A 26,749-nucleotide genomic window follows, 5' to 3' on the forward strand; every position below is an offset into this window, starting at 1 on the left:
CCCAGGGATGGAACTTACATCTCCTGCATTTGCAGACGGATTCTTTACCACTGAGCCACTTGGGAAGCCATAAAAAGCAGTAAAACTTGCTTATTGTAAATTGTCATCAACACTCACAAACCTCTCTCCAAAGCTCCATCACACCCTAGGAGATGACAGGTCCACTGGAAGACAATGGAGTTAGATCTATCAGAAAACCTTAACCAGTAGAGTAGTATTAGTGGTGGCATTAACAGAAATAGCAGGAGTATTTATCACCCAGCTTAATACATGAAACACTGGCAATTAAACTCTTACAGGATTTTTGGTATTTACAGGAATTGAAACTTGAGAAAAGCCTGTGTAGGTGTTTTCATAGATGCGGGTCCCCTCTCTGCTAATGGGTTAACCCTTCTTGGAGGCAAGAACCAGAAAGAGAATAAAAACCCTTCTCCAGGGCGCGTCTGGCTAGGAGCATATGCAGAAGGTGGGGTGCCACTGCAGGGCACCCAGCTCACTTGCCGGGGCCAGTTTTCGCCGTCTGCAGCCCTGGGCTTGGTTCTGAAATTCCATCCCAGTTCTAGCACTTCACAACCCCACTTGGTCCCTTCACCTCTTTCTCTTAGAAAGCCGGGAGCTGAGTTATTGCTAAAGCGCAGTTTCTGGTGGTTTCTGCCATGGGGTTAGGCGGCTGAGTGGAATGGGCTTTGGTGTCAGACCTGCACAGGCTCAGCTCTTGGTTCCTATTTTACTCTCTAGCTGTGGGATCTTAGGGGATTTCTGTAACTTCCTTAAGCCCTAGTATCCTCAACTGAAAAATATTAATAATACCAGAGCTACTCAGCCATGCGGTTATTGTAGTGACTGAGACACAGTGCACCTGTCCTGGTTCAGAATAACAATGTGGGCACGTCAGCATCTCTTTAGATTTACCGTGAAGTACTGGCGTTCTCTTTCACAGATATTTTTATGAGTGTGAAATTTACCAAGTTTAAAAAAAAGAGTGAAAACAAAATATTTGCTCATCAGAGAAATTATAAACATAATGCAAATACTAAGGAAAACTTTTATAATGGTTGTATTTTATCATGCAAACATAAAACTTTTAGACGATCTTATTTAAAGCAAAGTGCTTGAAAAGTAAGCAAAAGCTACATGGAATGAAGACTATATCATGGTAAGTAATGAAAAATAAAGCAAGTTTATTTGACCTTTTTATCAGAGCTCAACCTCAAAAAAAAGGGGGGGGTTCAATGGTACCATGGTTTAAGGGTAAGCTTATTTTTATTGAAAAATTTCCAGCTACTGAAAAAGATCTCCCCCATCTTTCTTTTTCTTAAAGGAATTGCAAGGAGGTAATTAAAAGCTAAGGGGCTTCCCTATTCAGGAGGTAAAGAATCCACCTGTCAACGCAGGAGACCTGGGTCAGGAAGATCCCCTGGAGGAGAAAACTGCAACCCATTCCAGTGTCCTTGCGTGGAGAATCCCAAGGACAGAGAAGCCTGGCAGGCTACAGTCTATAGGGTCACAAAAGAGTTGGACACGACTTAGCAACTAAACAACAACAGATCCAGTTCCATCATGGAGAGTGGAAATGCAAGGAGTCATGGACGGATCCCAGGAACCAGAGGTGATAGTGACGGGGCAGGGGTGGGGAATGGGGCCTCTTACGAGTAGTAGGAGAGGATCCGACTCGACTGACGGAGGTGCTTCTAGGGCTCTATTCTGCGTGTTGAGTTTGACACGTCCAGGGCACATCTAAGTGGGAATGTTCACCAGTGGAATTGCTTCACGAGAGGACACAGAGACTAGAAGAGGGCTCAGGACCCAGCCTTGAGCAGATCTGACATCTGGGGGACCAAGGGGGAAGCCAGAGCCAGCAGAAGAGCATGGACGAGAGGCCAGTGCAGGAGGAGAGAACAGGGACAGGCGAACTGGAGACGCCCAGAAAACAGTGTTTCGAGAAGCAAGACAGGCGGGACTGCCTGGGCGGTCCAGTGGCTAAGACTCGGGGGTCCCAATGCAGGGGGCCTGGGTTAGACCCGTGGTCAGGGAACTAGATCCCGCATGCCGCAATTAAGACCTGATGCAGCCAAATTAAAAAGAGGAAGAAGAAAGGTCAGGTATGTTCAGTAGAGTGCCCTGGTGTTGGCCTACGGAGGTTGTGGGTGATCAAGACACACAGCTGGCGGCTGGGAGCTCTGCTGGTGAGAAAGTGGATGCAGTTCTTGTGGACAGCTCTGCTGAAACCTCTTCCTGTTTGCCAAGTGGGAACCCTGGGGCAAAGAGATGATGATTTCCTCCAATTAACCCCTCAACCCCTGAGCCCAGAAACCTTCTCCAAACAGGAGAGCGTTTTCCTCCAGCTTCATCCCCACCACCCTCATAAATGCCCAGCTGAGGGTGGAGGTGCAAAGGGACCACTTGCTTTGGGTCTCAGTGGGGAGACATCTGCTCACTTTGTTGCCAGGCCCTCTCCCCGCCCTCTGCTAACAAGCCCACCCCTCCCTCCACACCTTTCCCATTTGGGCTGAACGCCCCGGCGAGTTTCTATCACTTACAGCCAAGCGACCCTGGCTAATAAACTTTTTCTTCTGAAATGGTCCAAGGTCAGCGCTCCTTGACTTTCTCCCTTCGCCAGCAGTGAGGTTATCACTTACAGCCAAGCGACCCTGGCTAATAAACTTTTTCTTCTGAAATGGTCCAAGGTCAGCGCTCCTTGACTTTCTCCCTTCGCCAGCAGTGAGGTAGGAGGCCATGAAAGAAACACTGGAGGGTAGGAAATTAAAGAGAGCTTGGAAGAATGTAGTTGTTCTCACAACATTTTGACTTTTCAAATTTTATGTTGTTAAACTAACCGCATTATGGGAAATTGCCAATGGAGGAATATTGATTTTTTCAAAGCATAGCGGTGCTTTAGGAAGTGATTACATGGCTTTTATTGAAATTGTAGAATCACTGTATTTTGTACGTGCTGTCTAAAATGGCCTGGTGTGGGGGTGGTGGAAGAATGTGTAATACAAGTAAGAGAAGGAATAGAAGGAATTTCATTAAGGGTGGGATGCTAGAAGAGGAAGCGCTGACGTAACTGGAGAAGGGTAGAGATTGAAAACCAGGAAGAAAGGGAAAGGAGAGAAGTCAGTTAAGCTCTCCTCTGCAGACTCGACAGGCTTTCTCTCTTTGTAGCAAAGCTTCAAACTCCAGGCTGGCTTCAGGCCATCGGAGTGACTCCAACCACCATGAAGACGCCTGGAGTCCGGCTTCCAACCGGACTTCCCAGTTGGAACTTCCAACATCTCCCTCTCCCCTCATCTTCCCATGTCCTGGCACCAAAAACTTTGGAAGATGGGAAAGGAGAATATTCTTTCCTTTCCCTTTGGATGCTTTCTGTGACTCCCAACAATATGGTCCCCAACTGTCCCCTGATCCCCACCCCTGCCCCACTGCTTCCAGGCAGTTTCAAGCCAGGGGAGTCTGGGTGGACCCAAAAGAACGTGTGTCTTTTTCTCTAAAAGACCTTGTGGGAAGTCCCCACTATCCTAGGTGGTAAAAACATGGTCTGTTCTGTTCATTCTCTACTTCTAGTGCCCTGCCCAGGCCAGACACGTGACTGACAACAACATTTCTCTAATAGTGAAAAATAGATAAATGTGCTTCCAGTTACATTGAAAGGAGTTTCCCTGTTTGTTTTTGTAACCTTGTCACTTGGGGCAAAATTCAAAACAGCAAAATGACTTTTTGCAGGGTCGTGACGCTTTAAATAAGAGGATGGGATCTTGGCAAATCTGAGAAGCTGACTCTTAGAGTCTCCCTGGTCGTCTGTCCTCTTTCCCCACCTCTCATTTCTCTGGCTTCCCCATCCTCCTTCTCCTCTCATCTCCAGGGCTCAGCTATGAATTCTGCGGCCTGAAATATAGCCCTAGAGGGCTGAACTCTCCTAGAATTATTGGAATTTTAGTAAAAGATCTTGAGGATCAGCACAAAAGAAAAACCCTAAGCGATAAAATGTCCAGTGGGTGGGACCATGTGATTTAGGAGCTATTTCAAACCCAAGTAGGCAGCTAATGTTCCAACCATTCATCAGGCTGGGTCTGTTCTCTGATGAACCAAATTGGATTAGGACCCAGAGATACAAGATTGCCTTTAACCAGTAACTACCACCCTTGCATCCATCCGTTTATCCATCTATCCCATTCATTCATTCATTCACTAAAGAAAAACTCATGATGAAAAAGACAACTACATACTAGTTCTGTCACAGCTTACACCAGGGAGAGAGAGATGGTGGCCAAATAACCCAGCAAGTGAAAGGAGTTCCTCAAAAGGAGAAAGGCTATGGTAGTTTATCACAGGGTCTTGCCTGGTGGGCAGGGGAGGGGAGGGGCTGGAGGGGCTGGAGGGGACGATTAGTTGGAGGGGAAGCCGGAAGCCAGACCATTCAGGCTCTCTGGGGCCATGATTAAGATTTCATTCTTATCTTAAGATCAGCAGGAAGCCATTGAGTAGTCTTAAGTAGAGACGGACAGTGATGTTATCAGGCTAGGATATGTTTCAAATCTGTTCATGTCTTACTGTGCCTTTCTTCTTTGAGCTCCTAAACCAGCACGGCTCTTCCTAGGGGAGGAAGCAAGCTATGCTTTCCTGAACGGCAAAGACAAAAGACGGGGTCAAGGTTGGAGCTCTGATTTGTAAATGCAGAGCATCCAAGGAATTAAAAGGCAATGTCCCAGGAGATCAGGGGCTGAAGTTCATCTGCAGTGAGCAGATCTTAACCTGGACTGTATGGGGGGCCGGGGAGGTGGACAAGGGGAACCTGAGCACGAGGCCAGAGGGACTTCCTGGCCTGCGGGAACTGTACAGAGAGGAGGGCGTGGAGGGACTGTCCACACTCTGCCCCAGAAGCGCCAGGTGGGACCCTGGCCCATTCGGCAGCCTGTCTATACCCCGGGAGAGCGCACGGCTGGGGGCTGCCTGGGCTAAGGGGCCATCTTTCTGCGTGCTCTCCCCACATCTTAAGCCCAGAAAAAGGGACTTCACCCTTGTTCAGCCCAAACAGACTGTCCCCCTTGGTTCAAAGGCTCCTGACAAGTGTCAGTTCTGCCCCCAAGCGGCCATGGTGAATGGTAACCTGGATGTGCCCCAATGGGGACAGGGGCACCGTGGATAAGGAAGCCCCCATTATCAGAGCAGAGTGAGAATCAAAGCGTCAGCTGGGCCAGGAGATCGTCGAGAATCTTTAAAATGAGGCTAGTCCTTTTCAAATGTCATGTTAGCTACAGAGTAGAGAGCATTGTGCCAAGGGGCCAGAGCCAGAGGGGTGTAACCAGGCAGGAGGCTTTGCCAAGGTCCAGGCGAAAAAGGGGCCAGAGCTTGAGCTAAGATAATGGTGGTCTTGCAGACAGAGAGATATGATTAGGCTCCAGAGGTATTACTGAGGTAAACTGACAGCACTAAATGGAGGAGTAGATAGGAAGTACAAGATAATTATACTGATTCGGTTTGCACCACAGTGGAATAACAAACAGTCATCAGTGGTTTCCACTGTAATATTGGGTAACACAAATTCTCCGTGGTTACAGTAATCATTTCTTCTTCTTGTTATAGGTCTCAGGTTGGTTGGGATCCATGTATTTCCTTTTTTTTAAATAGAATTTTTAAACTTATTTGTTTGACGGTATTAAAAGATAGAAGGTGGGAGGAAAAGGCGACAGCAGAGGATGAGATGGCTGGATGGCATCACCGACTCAATGCACATGAGTTTGAGCAAGCTCCGGGAGTTGGTGATGGACAGGGAAGCCTGGCGTGCTGCAGTCCATGGGGTCGCAAAGAGCTGAACACGACTGAGCGACTGAACTGAACTGATTGGGTCTTAGTGTCATATTCAGGATCTTCAGCTGCAGCATGTGGGACCTAGTTCCCTGACCAGGGATCGAACCCGGCCTCCTCACTGAGAGTGAGTAGTTTTAGCCACTGGACCGCCAGGGAAGTCCCGATGCATGTGTTTCTCATTCTAGAAGCTGCAGCTACCTGGGGCAAGCTCTTCCATGGTGGACAACAGAAGGACAAGAGGCCAAGCCAAAACACACAAGCACATTTCAAGACTCTGGTGAGATGAGGCCTGAAAAGAGTCTGCTCATACACTGTCAGCCCTGGGACGCCAAGTGGCAAAGGGCAAAGACATTGGGACTGGGAATCAGACCCCGCCCCAGGAAAGTGAGAGCAAGGAGGAATCATGAACACACGACGCTCTGGATCTCGGGAGCTGCAGGTGGCCCCTAGGGTTCTGGCTTGCACGACTAGATAGATTGTGGTTGCCCTTCACTGAGAAAGTAAACACCAGAAGTGGGGATATTCGGTTGTGAGGTGCCTTTGAACACCAAAGTGGCCAAGTCCTTGCACTTCAGCTCTCACCCCCCACCAGCCTCTGCCCACCCCTAGGTCTTCTAACAACCTGCACCTTTCGGGCTCTCCCTCACCCATCCCCACTCGGCTTCTCATTATTTTCTCATGAAAGAGCTAATAACCTCACTTTTTTGCTCAAAATTCTTCCCAGGAATCCCCGTCGACTGTATTTTAAAGTTCAGTTTCTTTAATCAGGCACGCGAATCTTCTGGGGCCACACCGTGACCTTTTTCTCTGGTCTCATACACCCCAGGAACATCTGCCGGCCGTCACATAAAAGACCCAGTGAGTGCCACTCACCCTCGGCCAGTCCACCCAGGGAACAACGAGAGATAACAAAACATGGCTGTTTTAAGACACCACGTTTTCAGACGGTGAGGCTCACAGCAATAGATAACCAAAATGGAAACGTAACCAGCAATGGGGTGTTGACATTTAAAAACGTTCATCGTAAGGCCTTGGCTTTAAGTCTATGCCACGGCTTAAAGGATTTCAGGAAGATTGTTATTAGCCCTGGAAGAGCTGTGAGGAAATTGCTATTGGAAGCTGGAGGGTGAAAAACTATGTGTGATGTAGCAGCGGAAAGTTTAGCAAAGCTGTCACCTGCTAAACTGTGACAGACGTGGAAATGAAAGGGGGGAAAGAAAGCTATCCATGACCAACAGACAGTGGGTTTGGCTAAGGAAGTGTCAGGCAGAATGTGGAAAGTGCAAACTGCTGTCTTTCAGCAGGTAAGGGACAGACAGGAAGAAACTAAAAGAAGACATTTTCAGTTTTCAAATATAACTCACAGAATATAATTTTCAAAAGCCAGAATTTTCTGGGTTCAGAATTAAATTACTTCACACTCCCAGTCTCTCCAGAAAGGCAAATTATTCTCAAAGTAAGATAGCCGTGAGGGAAAAGGTCCCCTCTTTCATGACCCCAGGAATATTTAGAGCACAGCTCCGAGACCTCTCAGCTAGTCAGAAGGCTTCTAATACTCTCACGGGTGGGGTGCCCACAGCGTCCTCCATTGAATCCCAAGCCAGATGGGGCCCCGTCTCAAACTATCTGTGACTGTGACTTTTATAAATTCCTGCTGAATCTGGGGAAACCCACACCATGTTTATAAAGCTTGGGTTGATGGGTGCATCACCAGTGTGAACTTCAAGGGGCAGAGATGGTTCAAAAATGAAAAGAAGCTTCTGGACATCCAGGCTGATGTGGGCAGGAAATGGACTGCGGAAGCCGCTCAGCAGCAAACCAGGAAGGACCCTTTGCTGCGGAGAAGGAAAGATGCAGAGACCCATCGAGAATAAGCCTCAGGGCAGGGCTGTGACCTACAATAGAACGCGATTCTGCCCCATGAGAAAACGATGCTTGCGTTCTCTTTAGCATTGGCTGGATAGGAGCAGGGTTCAGAGCCCTGAGCAACAAACTTGGTAAGGGTGCCATAACCTTGACTTTGTTTAGTCTCTCAGTCAGGTCCGACTCTTTGCAGCCCCATGGACCGTAGCCCGCCAGGCTCCTCTGTCCATGGGATTCTCCAGGCAAGAATACTGGAGTGGGCTGCCGTGCCTTCCTCCAGGGGACCTTCCCTACCCGGGGACTGAACCCGTGTCTCTGGTATTGGCAGGTGGCCTTTTCACCACTGAGCCACCCGGGAAGCCCAGCCTCTTATCATGGGTCCCCAGAGCCCAGGCACTCTGGAAATGTTTGTTGAATGAATGAGTTTAAAAAGGAGGCAGAATGGTATGATGGGGGAAAAAAAAGCACAGGGTATATTTATCTAGGTAATCTGAGGGCCAGCTCTGTCATGCACACCCTATGGGACGCTGGCCAAGTCCATTTTCTCACTCTAAAGTGAGGCTACCAGTCCGTGTATCTCCCAGAGCAACTGGACTGAACACTGTAAAATGCAGCTATCCCACCTATTCTGACTTAACATGATTGAAATGACAAAGCAGAAAGCAGATCAGGGATTTCCCAGGAGAGGTTGAAGAGTGGGTAGGGGCTGTCACAGGGCAACATGAGGGGTCCTTCTGGTGGCAGAAACATTCGGTATCTTGTCTGCATCCGGGTCGATTTTCTGGCTGTTATTTGGACTGTGGTTTTTCAGGATGAGCTCACTGGAGAAAGCTGAGGAATCTCTCTATATGATTTCTTGCAACATCAGCGAATCTGCTGTCATCTCAAGATTAAGATTCTAAGATGCATTAAGGCAATACAGTTGGATCACAAATCTATAGCATAACAACTTGTGTTTATGGATTGCTCCCATTGTGCCAGCTTATCTGATTTATCCTCGTATTATAGCATTGTTATAAAGGAAAAGGAGAAGGGGGAAACAGGATGAGATGGCTGGATGGCATCACTGACTCAACGGACATGAGTCTAAGCAAACTCCAGGAAATAGTGAAGGACAGGAAAGCCTGGCGTGGTGCTGTCCATGGGGTTGCAAAGAGTCGGACACAACTGAGCAACTGAACAATAACAAATACCGTCGTTGTCCTACTTTATGGACGATAAAACTGAGCACAGGAAATAGTAAGGCCATCAAAGCGGTGAATGTCGTATTGCTGAGTTTGGAGTCCAGGACCACTGCACCACAGTCACCTCAGGCAAGGACAACACGACACTCTCAGCATTTGAAGTGGACACAGCTTAACCTGAAATACACCTTCAGGTGTATTTAGTTAAGTGCAAAGATCCCCAGCTATAAGGCTCATTAAGAAGTCATTTTCAGGACTTCTTTGGGGGTTGATGAAAATGTTCTGGGATTAGATGGTGGTTACAGTTGTACCTAACAGAAGCAGAGGATATTAAGAAGAGGTGGCAAGAATACACAGAAGAACTGTACAAAAAATATCTTCACGACCTAGATAATCATGATGATGTGATCACTCATCTAGAGCCAGACATCCTGGAATGTGAAGTCAAGTGGGCCTTAGAAAGCATCACTACGAACAAAGTTAGTGGAGGTGATGGAATTCCAGTTGAGCTATTTCAAATCCTGAAAGATGATGCTGTGAAAGTGCTGCACTCAATATGCCAACAAATTTGGAAAATTCAGCAGTGGCCACAGGACTGGAAAAGGTCCGTTTTCATTCCAATCCCAAAGAAAGGCAATGCCAAAGAATGCTCAAACTACCGCACAATTGCACTCATCTCACATGCTAGTAAAGTAATGCTCAAAATTCTCCAAGCCAGGCTTCAGCAATACATGAACCGTGAACTTCCTGATGTTCAAGCTGGTTTCAGAAAAGATAGAGGAACCAGAGATCAAATTGCCAACATCCGCTGGATCATGGAAAAAGCAAGAGAGTATTGACTATGCCAAAGCCTTTGACTGTGTGGATCACAATAAACTGTGGAAAATTCTGAAAGAGATGGGAATACCAGACCACCTAACCTGCCTCTTAAGAAATCTGTATGCAGGTCAGGAAGCAACAGTTAGAACTGGACATGGAACAACAGATTGGTTCCAAACAGGAAAAGGAGTACGTCAAGGCTGTATATTGTCACTCTGCTTATTTAACTTATATGCAGAGTACATCATGAGAAATGCTGGACTGGAAGAAACACAAGCTGGAATCAAGATTGCCGGGAGAAAGATCAATAACCTCAGATATGCAGATGACACCACCCTTATGGCAGAAAGTGAAGAGGAGCTAAAAAGCCTCTTGATGAAAGTGAAAGAGGAGAGTGAAAAAGTTGGCTTAAAGCTCAACATTCAGAAAACGAAGATCATGGCATTCGGTCCCATCACTTCATGGGAAATAGACGGGGAAACAGTGGAAACAGTGTCAGACTTTATTTTGGGGGGCTCCAAAATCACTGCAGATGGTGACTGCAGCCATGAAATTAAAAGATGCTTACTCCTTGGAAGAAAAGTTATGACCAACCTAGATAGCATATTCAAAAGCAGAGACATTACTTTGCCGACTAAGGTCCGTCTAGTCAAGGCTATGGTTTTTCCTGTGGTCATGTATGGATGTGAGAGTTGGCCTGTGAAGAAGGCTGAGTGCCGAAGAATTGATGCTTTTGAACTGTGGTGTTGGAGAAGACTCTTGAAAGTCCCTTGGACTGCAAGGAGAGCCAACCAGTCCATTCTGAAGGAGATCAACCCTGGGATTTCTTTGGAGGGAATGATGCTGAAGCTGAAACTCCAGTACTTTGGCTACCTCATGGGAAGAGTTGACTCATTGGAAAAGACTCTGATGCTGGGAGGGATTGGGAGCAGTAGGAGAAGGGGACGACCAAGGATGAGATGGCTGGATGGCATCATGGACTCGATGGACATGAGTCTGAGTGAACTCTGGGAGATGGTGATGGACAGGGAGGCCTGGCATGCTGCGAGGCCTGACATGGGGTCGCAAAGAGTCGGACACGACTGAGCGACTGAACTGAACTGACAGTTGTACCTATCTGAGGATACAGTAGAAACCACACACTGAATCGGGGACTTTGAGTGAATGTCATGGTGTGTGAATTATATACCAAAAAAAAAAAGAAAAAAAAAAAGCCCTCCCTCCAGAAAAATCTCTTGTGGTTTGGAAATAAGGAACCGGCCTCTGATGGTGGCAATGGAGGCAGAGTTCCCCAGTGGCTCAGCCGTAAAGGATTTGCCTGCAGTGCGGGAGCCGCAGATGCAGTTCAATCCCTGGGTCGGGAAGATCCCCTGAAGGAGGGCTTGGCAACCCACTCCAGTGTTCTTGCCTGGAGAATCCCCATGGACAGAGGAGTCCGACGAGCCCCAGTCCAGGGGTCACAAAGAGCTGGATATGACTTAAGCGACTTAGCATGCAGGCATGGTAGCGGAAGGGCTACGGAAATTTCTAAGAAAGAATGAACTTATTAAGGAGAGAAGGGACCGTGGCAGAGGCGGTAAGATGCCTGACGTTCTGAGCCTGCGAACGAGGAAAAGGGGAGGGAGGCCCAGGAGGCGGTACAGAGGTACTGAATTCGAGATGACAGCAGCCTGTCCTGGGGACCACTGGTGGATACATCGGCGTCTGGTGTTTGGAAGAGAAGTCACAGAAGTATGGGATCAGAAGGAGATGAGATATCTCAGGGAGATGGAATCAAGATGGAAGATCAATTATTAGGAGGAGATGGGGCGGAAGGAACTGCTCTCCAGCAGAAAAATAGAGCTCAACGTGTGAAATCATCCATCTCTGGCACCACAGAAAACTCACATTTTTCTTCTCTCCCTCAAAGGGCAAAACCAGATGCAGTGAGAAAAGAATGAGGCTCAGAAGGGCAGGTAAGAAAAAGCATGTTTCCCCAGGGAAGCGTGCCACCTGGTTTCTCCTCTGCACCTTTGCTGCTGCACACTTTTTGTTGTCCTGAAAGGAGAATTTGAGTCCCCAAAAAGGCGACTTTGGTGTCTAAAAAATTAATGCAGTGTTCAATTAATACAGCGTTCAAAAAAGTAACGCATTGTAAAACCCAGCTTTTCTCAAGCTTATGAGTCGAACTTAACAAAGCTTATTCTTTTACTTAAAAATTTATTTAAATTCAAGTAATTTTTTACAAAAGGACTTTAGAACTTTTCCAGTTTCCCAACTGGCTCAGTGGTGAGGGTCCACCTACCAATGCAGGAGACGCAGGAGCCGAAGGTTCAATCCCTGGGTTGGGAAGATCCCCTGGAGAAGGAAATGGTAACTCACTTGCCTGGAGAATCCCTTGGACAGAGGAGCCTCGAGGGTTACAGTCCATGGGGTCGCAAAGAGTCAGACGTGACTGAGCACACAGGCAGGTTAGAACTTCTGGCTAATTAAACTCTCTTGAATATTTCATAGTGCACTTATAAGGAAAATATGTTTACTTTTCTTTTTTAAGCACTTTGCTTGTCCAATGAACAAACCTTTCCCCAGTAATTAAATCGTGCTTCAAAATTAGTATGTCGGCCCTTATACATATGATGAGAATGAAATTCTCTTGAGCAGGGGTCGCTGGCTGCCTCAGGCCGCCCCACAGAACCGAGTAGCCTGGTAGTGGCCTGTGATGGCACACTTTTAGGAGAAGGTGGGCACAAGAAGGCAACTGTTCGCCTGTAAAAAGCAGGAGAACAAGCCTGGCTGACTGAGGACACTGTGCCAACCTGCTTGTGGGAAAATCCCAAATTGTTCACACAGCAGGACCTGCCGTGTGTGTGTGTGTATGTGTGTGTGCGTGTGTGTGCGCGTGCGTGTGTGCGTGCGTGCATGTGTGTGCGTGTGTGTGTGTGTACGTGTTCATCCACTGGGTCCTGTCACCTGGGAAGCCTCAAATCACCTGGGGGTCTGGTTAAAAGGCAGATTCTGACTAGGAGGGCTGGGGGTCCTGGATTCTGCATTTCTAACACATGTCCCCAGGTGATGCTGATGCTGCCAGCCCCGGACCCCACTTTGAGGAGCGAGTGAACGGGGAGCACCATCCTCTTCGGGGTCTCTGCAGGCCGTCCCTCCCATAGGAAGGACCCCTACCTTGTGGCCCAGAGTAAGCATTAATTACATGGCACCAAGCGGGTCATGCAGTTCCCTGGTGGCTCAGCTGGTAAAGAATCCGCCTGCAGTACGGGAGACCTGGGTTCGATCCCTGGGTTGGGAATATCCCCTGGAGAAGGGAAAGGCTACCTTCTCCAGTACTCTGGCCTGGAGAATTTCATGGACTGTATAGACCATGGGGTCTCAAAGAGTCGGACACAACTGAGTGACTTTCCCTTCACTTCAAGTGGGTCATACATACAGCAAAGAACGTAGTCAGGGGCAGCGTCGACTGTTGGGCGATGAGGTCAAGGAGAAGCCTTGACCCTCGGGCTAGTGGCGCAGTGCTGTTGGGACAGTCGAGGGTGGCATTTGACCCCTCCCTTTCTCTCCAACATTTGGACCCATGGCTCCTGGGGTGGGGTAACTTGGGATGGCGTTTCTCCGCCTTTACATTTGACAAGGGGCTCTTGGCGGAGCCTGTGGGTGGCACGCAGGGTGCTCCCCCTGGCCCCCAGGTGCGATGCGCCCCCCCTCTGCTCTAGCCCCACGGGCTCTCACTGGACCTTCATTCTGGGTACAGCCTTTGGGCCGTGATGGCACCTGAGTTTGGAGCTCAGCAGCCTGGAGGATTCAGAGAGGCCGTGGCCCAGGGGGGCCAGACTCCACCGCTGGTGAGTCCTGAGCCCAGATCACCTGCAGCTTCCTGAGCCCAGATCACCTGCAGCTTCCTGAGCCCAGATCACCTGCAGCTTCCTGAGCCCAGATCACCTGCAGCTTCCTGAGCCCAGATCACCTGCAGCTTCCTGAGCCCAGATCACCTGCAGCTTCCTGAGCCCAGATCACCTGCAGCTTCCTGAGCCCAGATCACCTGCAGCTTCCTGAGCCCAGATCACCTGCAGCTTCCTGAGCCCAGATCACCTGCAGCTTCCTGAGCCCAGATCACCTGCAGCTTCCTGAGCCCAGATCACCTGCAGCTTCCTGAGCCCAGATCACCTGCAGCTTCCTGGACCTCACCTGCGACCCCTCATCGGGATCCCTGGGAATCGGTGGCAGTCTCTCCCACACTGGATTCTGAGACTGGCTTTTCTCCCCGGGAAGCCAAGGGTGGCCCCTATGTGAGGCTGAGCAGCGGAGAGGTCCCTGCCTGGGGGGCCACTCTCCCGTCAGCGAGGAAGCCCGCAACATCGCATGCTTGTCCCAGTAACTCTCTGCTGAGCTCCAGCCAAGAACCTGGCTTCCTCCCCTGGGAGTGATGACGGGAGCTTGTTCTCCTCCGAACAGCATACCCCTTTCATCAGCAAGCCCTTTCCCGGAGCTTTCCAATGAGGCAAGAAAGGATGGTCCCAGCTGAAACAGTCGACATGCAAGGAGAATATGATGAGTGTGTACGAATCCAAATCAGCAAGAAGGTGGAGAACGTGGTGCTAACCATAAAGCCCCAGCGTCCCAGGCTGGAAGCGATGGATGAAGAAACGCAGGGGGACAGCTCCGGAGCAGCTCGCCCTGCCGGGGAGAGGTGCACGACCTCGCCAGAGAGGAACAGCACATCAGGAAAGAACTGTACTGTTGGGTCCGGGCCAGGTCTTCTGTCTGCGAGAGACCAACAGCTTCAGATGTTTTCCACGCACATGTGAAATCAGTGCCTTTTTTCCTTCCAGATGAGTGAATCTGGGGGCACCGAGCCAGAATCAGAAAAGTTTCTGCAGATTTCTCCTAGAATTCCAAGGGCCTGTAAATCCTGCTGCTGGCTGGGAGCCTGCTTGAGATTATTTTTAATGCAGGAAACGATGTATTTGAGCATCTGGCCTGGGAAATGGACTAAATCTGTCCCTAGCATAATAGGTTTGGAAAGAGCTGGAAGACAAATTGAGACTGTGGGTGTAAACAGAAGAAAAGGTGGCAGAAGGCGAGCCAGATGGATGCGCTCAAACACAAAACACAGACAAACAAAAGCTGCTCGTGACACCAGAGGCGCACATGTGCCTCAGGGGACCCAGAACAGGACGGGCACCAGGGGGCCTTCTTGGCTTGGAAGCGTCTAGACGAAACGTCTGGCTCCCAGGACGGATCCTGCATCTGAATAAGCAGGAAATCTAAACTGGCTCTCACGCAGGGCGATCCCTGGCCACGCTGTGACAGGTGGCCCCAAACTGGCCTGGGGCATGAATTCAGAACATAGACGCATCACTGGGTTAGGCTCAAGGCTGGGGCAGCAGTGTGATCAGAGGCAGGAATTTGCAGAAGATGACTTCTTGATTACTGTGTGTAATTGTGTGTAGAGGGTCTCACAACAATTATTGTTAGTTAGGGGCACTAACCACGAAGGCAGTGATGCTGGTGTTGGCTGATAAGAGATCTCCGTATTTGGCTGCCTTACTGTAGGAAGGGCAGGGAGGCACGGGGTGGAGTGGGGAGGGTATCGATGGTTAAAAACATCCACTGCTGAACTGTATCCCGTGCTCATGAGTCAACTGTTTCCGGGAGAAGCTGTTGTCCAAAAGGCATAATTTCATCTCCACCCAGCAGACACTTATGACTGAAAAAAATAGTAAATTTTTCATTTGCTGAGAACATTCCCCAGAGTACCAGAAACAGTCCTGGGAGGGACAGGCAGAGCCAGAGATGCCACTGAGCCAGGTGCCTGTAACAGCCCAACAGTAAGCCATTCTGCTGCCCTTTTCAGAGCTGTAACGCGGGACCCGCCCAGTCAAGCCTCCGAGAAGCTCGTTCCGATTGCCCACAGTTCTCGGGTCCCCTTCACGTTTGTCGTCGCAGCTCTGTTCTCCCTGTCCGTTTCCTTTGCAGTGTGTACCCCATGCAGTCAAATCTCATGCTTCTGAAATGAGAAATACAACTGCTGGTTCTCATCTCTTTGGGGGAAATTAGTCTAATTTCTCTATCAATTGCGAGCATGCTTTGGCTGTTGAACAGAGCTTGAACAACATCGGAAGTAAATTAACTTCAGGTGTAGGTGAGACCCCAGGGGGCTGAGGGTGACCTGGCGCTTTTGGTTTGGGGAAGGGGCTTTGCAGTGGGTGCACCCTGTGTTCAGATGAAAGCAAGACGCTCACGCCTTTGCCAGGCGGGTCAGAAGGGCCCTGTTCATGCCTGATGTCACCAGGTGATGGTCAAGCACCCCTCTCTCAGCAAGGGTCTCATGTTTCTTGATAAACTATATTACCAGTCTAATTTAAGTGCAAATAAAATAAGGAACAAAAGTTTATTTTGTGATAGAAGCCAGGCAGACACAAAAGGCCACTGTTACCTGATTCCAATATGAATTATCCGGAATAGATACATTCACAGAGATAGAAAGTAGATGAGGACATACTCGGGGGGCGGGGGCGGGGGGGGAAGTGGGGAGTGACAGCTAGTGGAGGTGGGGGGCTTCTTTTTGGGGGGAAGAAAATGTTCTAAAGTTGATCGCAGTGATAGTTGCAAGAATCTGAATACACTAAAACCCACTGAATTGTCCACTTTAACTGGGTGATTGGTATAATATATGAATTCCATCTCAATAAAGATGCTGTGTTAAAAGCTTAAAAAGAGTTAAACCAAGGAGGGGGCGGGATAAATTGGGAGATTGGGATGAACAAACACAAACTAAAATTATCTAAAATAGATGATTGACAAGGACCTGCTGTAGAGTACAGGGAGCTCCACTCAGTATTCTTTAATAACCTGTATGGGAAAAGAATCTAAGAAAGAGTGGATATGTGGGTATGTATAACTGATTCTCTTTACTGTACACCAGAAATGAACACAATGTCACAAATCAACTATACTCCAATAAAACATTTTTAGAAAGATTTAAACCACAGAAATACCATTAAAAAAGGACAGAAAAAACCTTGTCCTCTGTGTTTCTGCTAGTGAGAAAGGCTGTGTTTGAAGGCCTGGTCCCTGCTTGACGGGCTGGTCCCTTAGAGGAGAGGCTGCGCCTTCACTTTGAGGGGAAGTGGTAACCCTCGCTGGCCCTGGAGGGGCCCACACCACAGCACCTGCATTTTTCTGAGTGAGAAAGGGGGTGCCAGGTTGCCCACAGTCACTGCTGAGAGTCAAGGTGTGCGGGTTGCCCTTCAGAAGATGGAGGGATTGGGGAGGGGGGGCCAGTACCTTGCGTATGAGGGCAGGCAGGTGCAGGCAGAGTCCAGCAGCAGTGATCGACCGGAGGGAAGGCAGGAGATTCGGACTGGGGCTTGCGGGTCCTCACACCCATGGCCCCTGGACTCCTGCTTAGGGAGGGGGAATGAGGAGTCCTGGGGGGCAGGGATTGGAGGTAGGTTTGGGGGATAGGAGTTCATCTCCCAGGAGAGTTAAGCCCATTATTCCACGTGGAGCACAGAGTCAGAGTGGACACAGATCTGCCCATTTTAGGTCAGAAACTCTAGGACGCAAAGGACAACCACAAAGTATCCACTTAACTGGAGGGTCCCTCAGCTCACATCCTTTGACAAAGGTTGCTGTTGTTGCTGTTTAGTTGCTAAGTTGTGTACGACTCTTTGTGACCCCATGAACAATAGCCCACCAGGCTCCTCTATCCTTGGGATTCTCCAGGCAAGAGTACTGGAGTGGGTGCCGTTTCCTTCTCCAGGGGATCCTTCTGACTCAGGGACTGAACCCATGTCTCTGGCATTGCAGGCAGATTCTTTGTAGCTGAGCCACCGGGGAAGCCCTTGAAAGAAATTCAGCTTAGTCCAGCCGCTCAGTCGTGTACGACTCCTTGCGACCCCACGGACGGCAGCACACCAGGCCTCCCTGTCTATCGCCAACTCCCGGAGTTCACCCAAACTCATGTCCATCGAGTCGGTGATGCCATCCAGCCATCTCATCCTCTGTCGTCCCCTTCTCTTCCTGCCCCCAATCCCTCCCAGCCTCAGAGTCTTTTCCAATGAATCAACTTTTCTCATCAGGTGGCCAAAGTATTGGAGTTTCAGCTTTAGTATCAGTCCTTCCAATGAACACCCAGGACCGATCTCCTTTAGGATGGACTGGTTAGATCTCCTTGCAGCCCAAGGGACTCTCAAGAGTCTTCTCCAACACCGCAGTTCAAAAGCATCAATTCTTCAGTGCTCAGCTTTTATGATAGTCCAACTCTCACATCCATACGTGACCACTGGAAAAACCAAAAGAGATTACAGGGCCACAAATGCACCATCCGTCCACCAGCGCCAGGATCCTCATTCATGGGAAGAGAGTTGAACTTGAAACCTGCGAGAAGCCTAAAAGTTCCCCTTTACATTTTCCTATCCTCTGCCCCTCGGACAGGGCCTGGTGCTCAGCAGTGGCTGTTAGGGTGGACGGACTGACGGCTGGATAGGTGAACCGCACACATGGGATTCACAGGAGCAGAGAATGCTACTAGACCCAGCTCAAGGCCAGGGCGCTGCACGTGGGTCACCAACAGAGGGCGCTCTAAGCCTTAAGAGCAAGACCAGGGGCCCGGACAAGAAAGCCTGTTTGGTGCAGGGGTGATGGAACTTGGGTTCCCTGCAGACCAGAGGCGGAGACGCTGCATTCAAACAGGAGCTGGGAGACAGACACTGAACCCCAGTGTCCATGCGCTGGGGGCAGGGAGGAGACAGAGGCATTCCCTGCCTGGGCACTTTGAAAAGGAAATTAAACCCCTGGGTCCAGGGTGGGGTCCATGACAGGTTTGTTGGGCAGCTCTGCACAAGGCTCAGCACAGGGAAGGCGCACAGTCAGTATGTCCCGAATGGAATGAATGAATGAAGGAGGCCAGGAGGATGAGATCATAACCGGACCATGTGATTCTCAGGCCGTAACCAGATATGTATATTCCTAGGGCGTCACTCTGCCCTCTGCCATCATCTGTCTTGGGAACCAGAGGTTGGACGTCAATCTCTGTATACCACTGGCCGGGGTCTGTGCCTGGGCTGGTCTTTCCGTTGGACGGAGCCGAGGGCGGCCTAGTTGTGGACCTTTTCTGGGAGATCAGTCCCTACTCGCCCACCCTCCACCCCTTCCCAAACCACAAACACGGGGCAGACAGAGCAAAGAGGGAGCAGCACGGAAAAGAGCGCAAAGCTCTCCCATGAGGGCAGGCACGTGAGGCCACCACATCTTCAGGTGAGTGTCCCTCTGACGTCCTGAGGGTCTGGAAGGATGGGGCTCCAAGGGGATCCAGGAGCAGAGACAGAGCCGGACAGCCGTGCCGCGGAGCCCTCATCACATTGCTTCCCGCTTCTGCGTGGGCCTGTCTCTGGGACGATTTGTTTCTTCACTGCAAGTCCTTGGTTTTATTGTCCATCTTGATTGCAGAGGGAGCTTCCCAGGTGGCGACAGCAGTAAAGAATCCATGTGCAGGAGACACATGAGGTTCTGGCACGTGTGTCAGAGGGAGGGAGGAGGAGGCCTGGGCTCTCCTGGCCAAACTTCAGCCTTGAAGACATTCTAGGCCTCCTTCCCTCTCCTATCTCCTTTCCCCACTTTCCTGAGGACATGGTGTTCCCTTACTGCCTGTGGGGACCCCAAAACCCTTCTCTGTGTCCAGGCTTCACCCAGAATTCCTTCTCCTCCTCCCTTCCCTCCAACCTGCCCTCTGCTTTCTTGCCCCTGCCGTCTTCCTGATGCACTCAGCAGCAGACTTCCCATCCCAGCTCATTTGTGAGCATGCACATGGTCCAGGGCTCAGCAGCAAAGAACCCGCCTGCCAGTGCAGGAGACACAGGAGACTCGGGTTCGATCCCTGGGTTGGGAAGATCCCCTGGAGGATGGCATGGCAACCCACTTCAGTATTCTTGCCTGGAGAATCCTATGGTCAGAGGAGCCTGGTGGGCTACTGTCCATGGGGTTGCAAAGAGTCAGACACACACACATTGCAGTCAAGGAAATCTGCCCAGAAATGGGCTCAGGAGTGGATGAGAGGGCCCGCAGGATGGGTACTCTGAGCTGCAAGGGGGGCTGCCTGACAATTCGCCTCCTGGGCAGGCGGTGAAGCTCACACTGGCCTTGGGGCCCCGCTGCAGGTGGCCAGGCAGCAGCCTCGCCCCTCAGAAGGTGGCTCAAGGACAGATGCTGTTAAAAACAAACCACAGGAGCGAGTCCCTCACAGCAAGCAGTGCGTTCTGCCAAAGGCGGTCGCTGCAGACTCCGGGTTGATTGGGGAGGGTTCTTTCTTCTTTCTTGTGGGTTTGGAGTTCTCTGTAAGAGCGAGCTGTTGAAAGCACCCGTGAACTCGTTATTTCTGGTCTTAAATTCTTCTGGGACAAGCTCCACAGACTCTCAGGGTTTTCGTGCTGACGGGAAAAAGAGTAAGAACTTCAGTCTCCCTTTATTCACTGTGAGAACGTCAGAATCTTAGGTGGCTGGCGACTGCCTCCTACCTCCACACACACAGTCACTCACACACACACAACGCTCACATACTCAGTCTCACAGTATACTCTCACAGACACACACACTCACAGACACTAACACACACACTGTGACACTTTCACAACACTCATACTCAGTCTTACACACACACAGTCACTCACACACACACACAACACTCACATACTCAGTCTCACAGCATACTCTCTCAGACACACACACTCACAGACACTAACACACACACTCTCACACTTTCACAACACTCATATACTCAGTCTCATACACACACACACAAATCGTGGTCAGGATGAACTTGCCCGTGTCAAATGCCAGCTGATGGACATCACTTTGGCGTGTTGCCGTGGCACCAGCTCACGTAGCACCAGCTCACGTAGCACCAGCTGGGGATGTCCCCATGGAGCCCCAACCGTGAGGTCCCCCCAGCTCCTCGAGGGCTTGGAAACCGTACTTTGAGTGAAACTAGAAAAATCCGAAAGGAAAGGATAGGATTAGCTGTCTGTGGGAGTTGTTGGTAAACATGGGGCCAGAGAAGTTGGAGTCACTCAGCACTCAGGAGACTCAAGGGGAAAAGTGGCCTGGAGGGAGATGCGCTGGGCGGCCCCACCAGGCCCTGTCCAGAGAGGGGCAGGGAGCACTTGCCCCTGGAGGCTAAATCGGGGAGAAGAGATGCAATCATCAAAGACAGACTGACCTGCGCCCCCCAGCAGGGAGGGAGGGTCTGGCTGGACCCCTGGGAGCTGCCCAGAGTCCGTCTGGGAGAAGGGGCCCCCAGTGCTGGAAGAGGGCCCTTTCTGAAGCTGGACCATGGCTGGCATCCATGTCCTGCCCTGGGGCTCTGCCTGCGAAGACCAGTGCACTGGGCAGAGATGGCCTGCCCTTACCCATTCCTTCTTTCCCTGGAATCTAGGAACCCTTGGCTTGGGGTATGGGGCTTCCCAAGTGGTGCTAGTGGTAAAGAACCTGCCTGCTAGTGCAGGGGACTTAAGAGATGTGGGTTTGATACCTGGGCCAGAAAGATTTCCTGGTGGATGGCATGGCAATCCACTCCAGTATTCTTGCCTGGAGAATCCCTTGGGCAGAGGAGCCTGGTGGGCTACAGTCCATGGGGTTGCAGAGTCAGACACGACTGAGTGACTCAGCGCTGCATGCCATTGCCTGGGGCGGGGAGCGAAGGGGGTGCAGTGTAACTAGTTTATTAGGCCTAAGGACGAGAGTGGCAGAACCCTGTTAGCTTTCAGGGACACCTTAACTAATCACCACGAACTGGCAGCTTAAAGCATCAGAGAATCACCCTCCATGGTTCCCGGGGCCAAAAGTCCAAACTCCTGGTGCTAGCCTGGCCACAGGCTCCCTGGAGGCCCCAGAGGAAGAGGACCCTTGTTCCCTCTGCCAGCTTCCTCATCACCCGTCCTCATCACTCCAGCCTCAGCTTCGTCTCGTGGCTTCTCTTCTATGTGTCTGTGTCCCAGACCTCCCTCTGCTCCTGTAAGGACATTTGTCTTAGGACTTAGGACCCAACCGAAACCTAGAGCGATTTCACCTCTTAAATACATCTGCAGAGACACTTTTTCCAGGTGAGTCTGCGTGGAGTGAGTGGTGGGTGAGTGGGGTGGGTGTGGAGTGAGTGGTGGGTGAGGGGGGTGATTGAGGTGAGTGGAGGGTGAGGGGGTGGGTGTGGAGTGAGTGGTGGGTGAGAGGGGTGGTTGAGGTGAGTGGAGAGTGAGGGGGGTACAGATTCAATGTTGTAACAAATTAAATAAAGACTTACATCTCAACTATCACCTAGGAAGAAGCTTCTAGATGAGGTAGGGTGTGGAATCAACCAGAGGCCAGGGTAAACGCATTCATCAAAACTATAGTTTCTTCCCCTTTACCCCTCAGGGGAGTATAAGCAGCGATCATCCTGACTCTGCCAGTCCTTGGACTCTGGCCTTCAGCCCTGGCAGTGGTAGCCAGCTCCCCAAGGGGTGGTGGCTCCTGCTTGAACAGGCCCAGCCTCAGGGCACCTGCCAGGGCCAGGGAGCAGCTCTACCAGTGCCCAGCAGGCCTGGAGCACACACTGGAGGTGCCCGGCCACCCAGGGGTAGGGGTTAAGACCCTAGGGTCCCTAATCAGTGTTTGAATCTTACATCTTCTGGTGACATGATCGTGGGCAGATTCTTCAACTTCCCAACCTTCATCTGAAAAATGGGTGGGTATGAAGATTGTAAATTTCCAGGTAAACGGCCTGATAACATACTGTGTGCCTGGCTTGCACGGTGTGTTCAAAACATGCTTGTTGTTACGGTTACCATCACAAAGAGGAAGGAAATTCACTGATCACACCCCTTCATCTGACCTCTCAAACCTCAGGGCTAATGGGCTGGAAACAGAATTGTAAACCCGCCCTTTCCCCCATGAATTCTTCCACTTTCTAACCTATTTGTCATTTGTTACAGACATTTGTTTTTTCAGTCACTCTGGGACACTGAGACTTTCTCCGGATGGTCTGATTGATGTAAAATGTCAGGCCGGTTTCCTAGCTCTAAGGAGCCATGAGGAAGGAAGCTATTTCAGAGGCCTCTGCCTTGTCTCCTAAGTGTGGTCCTGCCTGTCAGGGCAGCTCTGTGCGCCGCCGCTGCAACCCCTCCCCGCGTCCTGGAGCAGGAGCTGCTGTCTTCCCAACAGGGCAACGTGTGGGGCATGTGACGGAGGCCTGGCCCATAGAGCTCCACTCCTGAGGCTGGGGGGAAAAACCAAATGCCCCTCACCAGGCAGGGCCCGGCACTCACGGCCTTTGTGCTGTCCCGGCTCCACACACAAGAAGCAGGTAGGATGAAACCTGCGTCTCCTCACCTCCCCCCATCCTGCATGAGTGGACCTGGCCCACCCGCCCCCCTCACCCTCCACTCACTCCACACCCGCCCCCCTCACCCTCCACTCACCTCAACCATCGCCCTCACCCACCACTCACCTCAACCACCCCCCTCACCCTCCACTCACCTCAACCACCCCCCTCACCCTCCACTCACCTCAACCACCCCCCTCACCCTCCACTCACCTCAACCACCCCCCTCACCCTCCACTCACCTCAACCACCCCCCTCACCCTCCACTCACCTCAACCACCCCCCTCACCCTCCACTCACCTCAACCACCCCCCTCACCCTCCACTCACCTCAACCACCCCCCTCACCCTCCACTCACCTCAACCACCCCCCTCACCCTCCACTCACCTCAACCACCCCCCTCACCCTCCACTCACCTCAACCACCCCCCTCACCCTCCACTCACCTCAACCACCCCCCTCACCCTCCACTCACTCCACACCCACCCCCCCACCCTCCACTCACCCCAACCACCCCCCTCACCCTCCACTCACCTCAACCACCCCCCTCACCCTCCACTCACCTCAACCACCCCCCTCACCCTCCACTCACCTCAACCACCCCCCTCACCCTCCACTCACCTCACCCACCCCCCTCACCCTCCACTCACCTCAACCACCCCCCTCACCCTCCACTCACCTCAACCACCCCCCTCACCCTCCACTCACCTCAACCACCCCCCTCACCCTCCACTCACCTCAACCACCCCCCTCACCCTCCACTCACCTCAACCACCCCCCTCACCCTCCACTCACCTCAACCACCCCCCTCACCCTCCACTCACCTCAACCACCCCCCTCACCCTCCACTCACTCCACACCCACCCCCCCACCCTCCACTCACCCCAACCACCCCCCTCACCCTCCACTCACCTCAACCACCCCCCTCACCCTCCACTCACTCCACACCCACCCCCTCACCCCCCACTCACCTCAGCCATCCCCCCTCACTCACTCCTCATCACTCCACTCACCCTTCACTCACCCTCAATCACCCCACTCATTCCCCCACCCCCCCACTCTCCACCCACCCATCCCCACTCACCCACTCACCCCTCCTCACCCTCACTCACCACTGCTCACCCCCTTTCATTCCCTACCCCTTTCTTCACCCCCCACATCCCTCAGTCACCCTCCTCACCCACCCCAGTCGCTCCGCTTTTCTTTCTCTCCCTCGAATGCTCCAGGAATTCCCAGCCCAAGGCCTTTGAATTTGCTATGCCAGTTGCACTCTCCAGGGACCTTCACGAGGCCTGCTCCCTTTCACGCCTCAGGTGAGGCCACCACATAAATGCCCCGACACTTTATCTGCAAGTCAAGCCGGCTGGTTTATTTCCTTCACAATGCCAGTCTGTATTTTGAGTTGTCTTACTTGTGTGTTTACCAGTTTCTTGTCTGTCTTCTCCGAGGTGGCCACAGCTGTTGGGTGTACACACTGTGAAGTTCCCCGAGTACAGAGGATGAGGTGTCAGGAGGAGAGAGGATGGGAGAGGACCTCGGGGCACAGCGGTTACCAATGGCGGCTGCTGTCTAGGGAGCTGAAGGATGGAAATGGCATCGAGCGTCAGGACGGAGGTGAAGGTTTGGAAGCACAGGGAGCTCACACCTGGTTTTAGCAAAGACTACTACTGTTACCCTAGCAATCTTCAGGGATGGGCAAGATGGAGGATTGACCTTGAGATGTCCAAGAGCAGGAGACCAGGCATGGAGACTCTGGGGTCCCAGGAAATGAGTCACCGAAGGCTTCTCAGAAGAAGAGCCCACAGTCCAGCGACAAGCCTTGACTTCCAGGGGAGGGAGGCGTGATTACTGTCTGCTGACGGGGTGGGCGAAGTCAATCAGGGGTGAGAAAGGCGAGCTATGGCAGAGCTCTGGTCCTGCCTCTGCGACAGGGAGCGTCCGTCTGTCTGTCTGCCAGGAGTCCCGGTCACTGCCCTGGAGCAGACCTGTGGCTTCCTCTCTTTATGGGATCAAGCAGAACTGTTCACTCCCTCACCTGTTTTTTAAGCTGACTGTGAAGATTATCTGGTTAACCTTCCTAAAGGTCTTTCTAAAAGAAATCCAGTCAGTCAAATATTTACCTTTATTTTCAAAACACATTTCCCTTTTAAACGAGCTTTTATTTTGGAATAATTCTAGGTTTAGGGAGAAGTTGCAAAACTTTTATAGAATTATAAAATACAGAAATCCTGTATTTCCTCCATGTTGTTTCCACTAATATCAGCAGCTTTCATTATCGTAGTATGTTAGTCAAAACTTGGGCGTTAACTGCAGATGGTGACTGCAGCCATGAAATTACAAGATGTTTGCTCCTTGGGAGAAAAGCTAACTTAGCATATTAAAAAGCAGAGACATTGCTTTGCTGACAAATGTCCATATAGTCAAAGCTATGATTTTTCCAGTAATTGTAAATGGATGTGAGAGTTGGATCATAAAGAAGGCTGAGCATTGAAGAATTGATGCTTTTAAACAGTGGTGTTGGAGAAGACACTTGAGAGTCCCTTGGATGGCAAGGAGATCAAACCAGTCAGTCCTAAAGTAAACAGTCCTGAATATTCATTGGAAGGACTGATGCTGAAGCTGAAGCTTTGAATACTTTGGCCACCTGATGCAAAGAACTGACTTGTTGGAAAAGACTCTGCTGGGAAAGATTGAAGGCAGGAGGTGAAGGGGACAGCAGAGGATGAAATGGTTGGATGGCGTCACTGACTCAATGGACATGAGTTTGAGCAAGCTTCAGGAGTTGGTGATGGACAAGGAAGCCTGGCTTGCTGCAGTCCATGGGGTCTCAGTCAGACATGACTGAGTTACTGAACTGAACTGAGGGCGTTAACATTGGTGCAGTACTGCCAACGAAGCTCCAGTCATATTTGAATTTCATCAGCTTTTCCACTAATGTCCTCCTTCTGTTCCAAGAGCACATCCAGGATCCCACATGGCACTTAGTCATCATGTCCCCATAGTCTTGTCAGTCTTTGACAGTTTTTCAGGCTTTCCTTGTTTATCATGACCTTGAAAGTTCTGAAGAGTGCTGTCCACGTGTGTTGTAGGACGTGCCTTAATTTGGATTTGTCTGATATTTCTCATGTTTAGACTAAGGTTATGGGTCTTGAGGAAAAATACCAACAGGCAAAGTGCGTGAGAGGCATTTTTTTTTTTTTAAGATTCTTAAAAAAAAAAAAGATTCTTCAATGCCTTTACTGCTAACGGGATGGTATGAATTTTCAAGAGGGAAAGCTGTTTCTTACAAAAACAATTTCAGGAAAAAGATATCCTAAGGTAACTTGCTGTGTAGTCTTTCTTTTCCTACATGTTTTCACTGTTGATGTGGTTTAGTCCCTCAGTCTTTCCTGACTCTTTTTCGACCCCATGGACTGTAGCCCGCCAGGCTCCTCTGCGGAGTGGGTTGCCATTTCCTTCTCCAGGGGGATCTTCCAGACCCAGGGATTGAACCCAGGTCTCCTGCATTGGCATGTATGTGCTTTACTGCTGAGCCACCAGGGAAGCCCCATGTATTTTCATCCTGACCCTATTTGCTAACCAGATGTCTGGGTCTGTCCTCAATGCTTTAAAGCTGGCTCAGCAATAAAGGGTCTTGGCTTTTTCCTGCTCCTTCAGTATAAACACCCACAGTGGTACTAGCTGCAGGGGGAGGGGCCAGAGTCAAAAAGGTGTTAAATATCAGTCTCTGA

At 50.7% G+C, this 26,749-nt stretch overlaps 1 long non-coding RNA gene across 1 annotated transcript; it reads left to right on the forward strand.

The window, feature by feature from the left end:
• Positions 1 to 21,608: 21,608 nt before the first annotated feature.
• On the forward strand, positions 21,609 to 26,340 carry LOC138446872 (uncharacterized). Its single transcript, XR_011259585.1, has 3 exons — positions 21,609 to 21,766; positions 22,631 to 23,001; positions 24,467 to 26,340. It is a non-coding gene; the product is annotated as an uncharacterized lncRNA (long non-coding RNA).
• The last annotated feature ends 409 nt before the right edge of the window (positions 26,341 to 26,749 follow it).

The sequence above is a fragment of the Ovis canadensis genome, chromosome 10, assembly GCF_042477335.2.
Source record: "Ovis canadensis isolate MfBH-ARS-UI-01 breed Bighorn chromosome 10, ARS-UI_OviCan_v2, whole genome shotgun sequence".
Classification (NCBI taxonomy): Eukaryota; Metazoa; Chordata; class Mammalia; order Artiodactyla; family Bovidae; genus Ovis; species Ovis canadensis.